Below are 8,712 nucleotides of genomic sequence, written 5' to 3' on the forward strand. Positions count from 1 at the left end.
GGTCAGCACCAAAGACACCTACTGAAATTCGTCAATTTCTAGGTCTAGCTGGCTACTATCGCAGGTTCATTCAGAACTTCTCCAGCATAGCGAAACTCCTTACAACCCTGACCCAGAAAGGCGTGGCCTTCGACTGGGAAGAGAAACAGGAAAGAGCGTTCCAAACGCTCAAACGAGCCTTGTGCACCACCCCGATACTATCCCTTCCCGAAGAAATAGAAGACTTCATTGTCTATTGAGATGCATCCAATCAAGGACTCGGATGTGTTCTGATGCAGCGAGGTAAAGTCATCGCCTATGCCTCGAGACAGCTAAAGACACATGAGGTTAACTAAACAACCCACGATCTTGAACTAGGAGCGGTGGTGTTCGCTCTGAAGATCTGGCGACATTACCTGTATGGTACAAAAAGCACGATCTTTACAGACCATAAGAGTCTACAACACATTTTCGACCAGAAAGAGCTCAACATGAGACAACGACGGTGGGTCGAGCTACTTAGTGATTACGAGTGCGAAATTCGTTATCATCCGGGCAAAGCCAATGTAGTAGTCGACGCCCTAATTCGGAAAGAATATACCGGTCGTAGAGTCAAATCTTTGACTCTAACTATCCATTCACACTTGTCCACGCAAATAAAGGAGGCTCAGCTCGACGCTTTGAAACCTGAAAACGTGGCTGGTGAATCCCTTAGAGGGATGGATAAGAACCTAGAAGCCAAGGGTGGCGGAGCCTTATACCTCATGGATCGGATCTGGACACCGAAACACGGTGGCTTCAGAGACTTGGTGATGACAGAAGCTCACAACACTTGTTATTTCGTCCACCCGGGTTCAGATAAGATGTATCTGGATCTTAAAATGTTATACTGGTGGCCTAGCATGAAAGCAGATATTGCTACCTTCGTGAGTAAATGCCTTACTTGCGCAAAGGTCAAGGTTGAATACCAGAAACCCTCCGGTCTTCTACAACAACCGGAGATACCATAATGGAAGTGGGAGCGGATCACTATGGACTTCATAACCAAGTTGCCCAAGATGACGGGTGGACTTGATTCCATATGGGTCATCGTCGATAGACTGACCAAGTCTGCACACTTCCTACCGATCAAAGAAACAGACAAGATGGAGAAACTTACCAGAACTTACATTAGGGAGATTGTAAGGCTGCACGGTGTTCCTTTATCTATCATCTCAGACCGAGATAGTAGATTCACTTCGAGGTTCTGACAGTCATTACAAAATTCCCTAGGAACTAGGCTGGACATGAGTACAGCCTGCCATCCACAGACCGACGGGCAAAGTGAGAGAACTATCCAAACCTTAGAAGATATGTTGTGTGCATGTGTGATTGACTTTGGAAAAGCTTGGGATACCCATTTACCTCTTGTCGAGTTTTTCTACAACAACAGTTATCACACGAGCATGAAGGCAGCTCCATTCGAGGCCCTCTATGGCCGAAAGTGCAGAACCCCTCTGTGCTGGGCTGAGGTGGGTGATACCCAGTTAGCTAAGGAACGAGCTCCTGAAAGCACTCTCACGGGTCCGGAGATCATTCGGGAAACGACAGAGAAGATCGTTCAAATTCGTGAACGATTGAAAGCCTCTAGAGACCGACAGAAAAGCTACGCTGACAAGCGTAGGAAACCATTGTAGTTCCAGGTAGGCGACCGATTCCTACTGAAGGTCTCACCCTGGAAGGGCTTGATACGCTTTGGAAAGCGTGGGAAGCTCAATCCAAGATACATAGGGCCTTTCGAGATTCTTACGAGGATCGGTCCTGTAGCTTACAAACTCAATCTACCGCAAGAACTCAGTAACGTATACCTTCCACGTGTCAAACTTTAAAAAATGTCTATCTGACGAGACTCTTGTTATTCCACTCGACGAGATCGAGATCAACGAGAGCCTCAACTTCGTGGAGGAACCAGTAGAAATCATGGACCGAGAGGTCAAGCAAACCAAGCAAAGTCGCATCCCCATCGTGAAGGTCCGTTGGAATGCAAAGCAAGGACCTGAATACACCTGGGAACGCGAAGATCAGATGAAACACAAGTACCCGCATTTGTTTCCCTAATCCACAAGTGTTTTCTTACTTTAAATTTCGGGACGAAATTCCCTCTAACGGGGGGATGATGTGACAACCCGATATTTCAACTCTTTGTACTGACCTAAAAGGGTCAAGTATTGTAACCACTTTTGAGTTAATAAAATTTACTTTGATAATAAAGTGTCCAAAAAGTTTCTATTTAAATTTCCTTCTATGTTTAAATGTCATTAAACCATGATCGTACGTAAAAAGAATGCCCAAATCCGGCTTCGTATATTGAAGTTAAGATTTTTCCAAGTTCGGCTTAGCAACAGACAACTAAAAACTCGAATCGGAGATCGAGCGACTTTTGGCCGGAATGACCTAAACGAGAATCGAAGGTCTCGAAAATGGTATTTCAGCGGTAAAAAGTCTGGCAAAAACCGACGTCAGATAAAGAAGTTATGAATTTTTAAAGAAATTCCTTAATCACGTCATTTTAATAAATAGTTAATAAAAATAATTTCATAATTTGCCAACGGAATCTAAACGAAAGTTGTAGATCTTAGTCTCACCTGCGCGTGGATATAAAGAACATTGAAAACGGAGTTCGTATGAAGGAGATATGAATTTTAGAAGTTTGTTTAAAATAAATATAAATTTAAATATAAACTCTTGTAATATCCGAAGAGGAGTCAGCAGATAGGACCGGAGTACGTCCTGCGTACCCTCGTACGCCCCGTGTACTCAAATCAAGGGCCTCGGTTTGTCCACGTCGCCCCTACTCCTCTATGCCCTCCCATCCGAAGTACGTAAGCGATGACGCCCCAGTACGCGCTGCGTACCCTCGTACGCCCAGCGTACCGAGGCGGTTCAGCACCCCGATAAAAGGGATGCGAGGGTTTCCGAAAAACTTGCTCATTTCTTCTCATTTCTCTTGCGTTTTACCTCGTTTTCCGTACCTGTTCAAACCCGAAGCCCTGGTCATTTTGCTCAAGTCCCGAAGGTCGATTTTACTCCCGAGATTCCCGAGAATCCCGAGAAAAATCCGTTTCCCGAGACGAAACTCTGCCCGGTTTTACATCTCGCTATCTTCAAACTTTCAAGTGAGTTCATACCCCTAATCAATATTTTAAATGATTTTAAATGCTTTAATGGGGGGATACAAGTAGAAATAAACATGTTATTGAATCATTGATATGTATTTTATAACTGTGTTTGTCATTTAACAGATTTCACATGCTACAAAATGTGATGCATGAAATGATTTTACATCTTAAAAACACATTGTTACCAAATGTTTTACCTTTGAAATGTTAATTAAAATGACATCAAGTCATTGTTAATTATTGTTCAAAACCCATAAGATGTCTACAAAACCATTTTACATTCTTGAACTAAACTACGCATATACACTTATATTTTTATATATGTATTGAGGTTATAGTTTACATCTTTCATTTAGTTTCCCACACCCTTGAGTAGTAAGAGTGTATAAACCTACATGATCAACCAGTTATATTACAGTAAATTATCATAGGGATAATTTGAAGATATCAAACATTATTTCTATTACAAGGAATCACACAAGAGTCAGTTCATTCATGAGTCTATACTAGTACATTTCTTGATACATGAGTACTTACAGATGCTTACCTGATACATGAATATGTTCACATATACTTACCTGTTACATGGACACACATACATGAATGCCATACAGGAACACTTTTACATAGGTGCATTATCCTGTATTCACTTACCTGGATACTTGTACTTAGGACTACGAGGATGATTTATTAGTACTTACTGTGTAAATTGTCTTTCTTATCTCGGTTCAATGGGATATCTAGGTGGGACTTACCATTCCGAACCCCACTGATTAGCACCAGTGGTCGATGACCATCTACGGAGGTCTAAGGTTACTATTTATATTAGGTAGATCGATTGGGACTAACCCTTCCACCCACCTGCTGCTGCTACAGAGGAAAAATTGGACAATCTTCGGATGTTCATTAGGTTATACATTTCGCTTAATGCGATGCTGTGTTGGTCCTAGTACCCAGTGACAACACTTACAGTACTACATTTCCCTGTTTACTTTATTTTGTGATACATTCACATAAACGATGAGTTAGACTAAGCACTTTTAGTACTAGTCAATACAAAGGAAAAACTATCATTTTACAAACAGAACATTCGGGTCTTGGTAGAAGACTACACTTCATACTTACAAAACATTCGGGTCTTGGTAGAAGACTACACTTCATAGGTACAGAACATTCGGGTCTTGGTAGAAGACTACATTTCATACTTATAGAAAATAAGGGTTTTTCTAGGGATTTCATACTTACCTCAACATTTTCATTTAAAGGTTTACATGGCCTTCATAACAGATTTTCACAAACAAGGCAATGACAGTGTTATACTTATGAATTCACCAGCTTTAAAGCTGATACTCGCTTTCAAAATAACTTGTATTCTCAGGTCATCAATAGACAGGTACGGAGGCCAGGTTTTGAGAAGACGGAGCAGACAAGTCTCGTCTTTCATTTTGATTGTATATTTTTGGTGTCTTATTACAATGAAAGAACACACATGTATTAAACTTTACTTATAATGCAATGGATGATGTTGTTGCTTGTTTATTATATTACACTGTTGTTATACTGTACATGACGTCCTCCACCCCTGAACGTTTCCGCCGTTCGTGGTTTTGGGGTGTGACAGGAAAAGAAAAAGTTTGAGAAAAATGATGAGAAGATAAAAGAGTCGAAGAATGAAAAGAAGCTTAAGGGAGATTCAGGTGTTGGTTGTCATTACTATAACGGAGCAAATCATTTAGCAAATGATTGTATGCTTCATAAGAAGGATGATAGGAAAAATAAAGTCAAGGACGAAGCTTATTATGTGGAAAAGCTGGCGGAAGTTCGTGCAAAAGCTAAAGGGATGTCTTTGGTTGCACAAGGAGAGGTTGTAGAGGGTGCGACATATCAAATCTGGTCCTCGGGTTTTGATGATGAACAAATGCGAAATCCAAGTCTTGGAGCTTTGTTCGCACAGTTTGAGGAGGACAAGAATGAAAAGGTGACTGGTCATTGTTTCATGTCTAAATCTGGAGACAAATCACCAATGACTACAAATGTACGTTCTATTCTTCAATCTTTTAATATTCCTCTACAAGCTTATGATTCTGAGATAGTTGTATTTGATGATACTATTGCTTATTTCGATACTATTGTTGTGTCAGCTAGTAATGAAGCCAATAAATTAAGTACTCAACTGCTAGAGACCCGGAAACCTCTAGATTCAAAACATAGGAGGGTTCAGTATTTAGAATTGCAAATAAAAATGTCAGTAATGATAGAGAGAATTTGGATAGAGATGTAAGGATGTTGCTTACACAAAGAAACATATATTGTAATTCGGCTAAACGTCTCTATGCTAAATTGACTGCATTGCATCATTTATGTGATATTAGTAAAGAACAACATAAGAAATTATTACCTTTTCTTACTTTTGAGTGAGAGAAGGTTGATATTTTGTCCTATGATTGTGAACAAACCATAGCAGACTTTAACAAAGTGTCTGATGATAGATTTACTTATGGTATTGTTAAGATAGATGAATTTATGAATGCTAATGAACTTGTTGAGATTGTGAATGAAAGTTTGACAAAAAGTGAACAAATGAAAATTTTGAAAAGAACTGAGAATTCGAAACTTGACTCTTAATCTAATTTTGCTGATATCGAAGATAATTCTGATTGTTTTAACGAAATCAGTGAAATTGAGGAGGGGGAAAGTGTCAATTGTTCTCAGTTATCAATCATTAATGTCACATTTAAGTTAAAAGGTAAAGAAATTTATAATGATTCAAAGGTTGAGGATGACACCGATAGATCCTCTATTTCAAAGTTTTTGATTTTGATGATGTGGATGTACGAGACAGTCAAACTGATGATAGTGAAGACGAGAATGAAAAAGATATGTCGAACAATTTTGAAAAAGAAAAAGAATGTTTCTAACGAAACAAAAAATTCCATGAATTGTTGTTGATCAAGTGTTTGGAGACACTAAAAATTTTGACTGAGTGTTATCTGAAAAAGGTGCCCACTATTTGGAAACAAACACAATGGTTTATCCGAATTTCATGTGCACATATGATGTAGTATTTCTGAATCAAGTGTTTGTCACTACTAGGAATGTGGAAAATATCAAACCTGAATTCAACATATTGGTTGAAGAAGATAACAAGAAAACATCAGACGAAGAATTCATTTCAAATCAAAGCACTGTCGAAAATAATCTAACAAAAACTTCATATGTTTTTCAAAGACAAAAACCACAACGAAAATGGGTTGAAAAACAAGAAGTTACAAAAGAAATTTTGAAACAAGAATCAAGTGAAACAAATGAGAATGTGAAACTTAATTCACAAGAATTTAAAGATCTTATTGAAAAATTTTCGAAAGAAAAAGGAATTTCGAAAAGACGGGCTAGAAAGAGAATGTTTTGGCATATTGTGACAATTGAAAAGCAATTAAATGAACCAACAAAGAAAATATCTCAGAATAAGTTGACTAAAACTGTTCAGTCAAATTTTTCAACTTATTCAGACAAAAAGAAAAATCTTGTTCCATTGATTTCGTATGCATATCAAAAGTCAAATTCAAAGGATTATCCAACGAAGTTTTGAAAATCATAATCACCTAAGATTTTTCAAACAAATAATTCTCAAAAGCATTCTTATTCAAACATTCATCAAAAAATTTCAAATTCACATTCATCTTTCACAAAATCAACAAATGTAAACAACAGATTTTCTTCAAACAGAACATATCAAAAGTTTGAATATATTCAAAAATATGAGAATGCTTGAAACTTTGAAAATATTCAAAAATTTGAAAATTTTCGAAAATCTGAAAACAATCAAAAATTTGTAATAGAAATTTCCAAAACAACTTCAAAGTTTATTCCACAAAAACCAAATTTTCCAAAACATCTGCACAAAAAGAGACCAAAGTTTCATACACAAAAGGTACATCTGAAGTGGAAACCATAAATCATTGGCTTGAAAACAATGGGAAAAATAATCAATCTGGGAAGTTTTCACAACAATAAATCAAAAAGGCCTATGAATAGTATTTGAGTGATACTTCAGTTGGAAGTTCATCTTCAAAAGAGTCAAATACTCCAGTTCAAAGATGGCAACCAATCTCAAAAGAAAAACAATCTACGAAACATGAGAAGAAAGTTGGTAAAAGTCCAAAACTATCGAAAAATTATATTTCGATATGTTTAACTGATTATGTGACTTAATTGATTCTTTCAAAACTAAAGTTCGAAGCTGGGCTTTAAATTCTAAAATTCATTCTCTCTTTCAAGCTAATAACCAAGGACCCAAACAGCCTTGGGTACCTAAATTCTTTCATTGATTGCAGGTGCTATGTGATGAGCAATATGATGAGAAATGGTATATTGATAGTAGTTGCTCACGTCACATGACTGGAAGGAAGGAGAATTTACATGATTTTAGAAGTTTAGAAAATGTTGGTGTAGTGAAGTTTGGAAATAATCATAAATGTCAAGTTAAAGGTTATGGTAAAGTAACGAATGGTCAATTTACAGTGAATCATGTTGCTTATGTGGAAGGTCTTCAACATAATTTCATAAGTGTTTCACAACTTGTTGTAGGCACTGGCAATCAAGTTGTGTTTAACGAAGAAGGAACCATCATTTCTAAAGTTGAGACAAACGAAGTATTGTTGAAATCAAAAAGATATGGAGATATGTTTACCCTCGACATCAAACCTATAATTGGAAAACCATCAGTTTGTCTACTTTCGAAAGCTCCCACCGATGTTAGCTAGTTTTGGCATCGACATTTATCTCATTTAAACTTTGAAAATTTAAATAAATTGGTTGCAGAAGATCTTGTTTGAGGTTTACATGTGTTAAAGTTTTATAATGATACTTTATGTGCAGCTTGCGAATAAGGAAAACAGCATCGTAAAGGGTATCCAATTGTCATTGATTCGAAAATTGTTGAACCATTGGAACTTCTTCATATTGACCTTTGTGTACCATCAACTATTGAAACTCTCAAAAAGAAACGGTACATTTTGGTTATTGTTGATGATTTTTTACAATTTACGTGGGTGTATTTTCTCAGGTTAAAATCTGAAGTCGCTCAAACAATGATCGAATTTATCAAGAAAATTGAGATAAGTCTAAAGAAGAAAGTTAGAAAAATCAAAAGTGATAATGGTTATGGGTTTAAGAACAAAGTGTTGGATTCGTACTTAACAGAAAAAGGAATTTGGCATAACTTTTCTTCTCCATATACACCTCAACAAAATGGAGTAGTTGAAAGGAGAAATAGGTCACTTTGCGAAGCGGCGAGGACAATGTTGACATATGCAAATCTTTCTCAATATTTATGGGTAGAAGCAATTTGGACAGCATGTTTTACTCAGAATAGATCTTTCATTCATAAACATTTCAATATAACTCCATATGAAATAATCAATAACCGAAAACCTAATGTCAAATTTTGTCATGTTTTTGATTGCAGGTGTTTTATAATGAATCTCAAAGATAATCTTTCGAAATTTCAAGCTAAGGCTGATGAAGGAATATTTTTGGGATATTTGAACAATTCGGTTGCATACAGAGTGTTAAA

This window comes from Lactuca sativa, chromosome 5, assembly GCF_002870075.4.
Source record: "Lactuca sativa cultivar Salinas chromosome 5, Lsat_Salinas_v11, whole genome shotgun sequence".
Classification (NCBI taxonomy): Eukaryota; Viridiplantae; Streptophyta; class Magnoliopsida; order Asterales; family Asteraceae; genus Lactuca; species Lactuca sativa.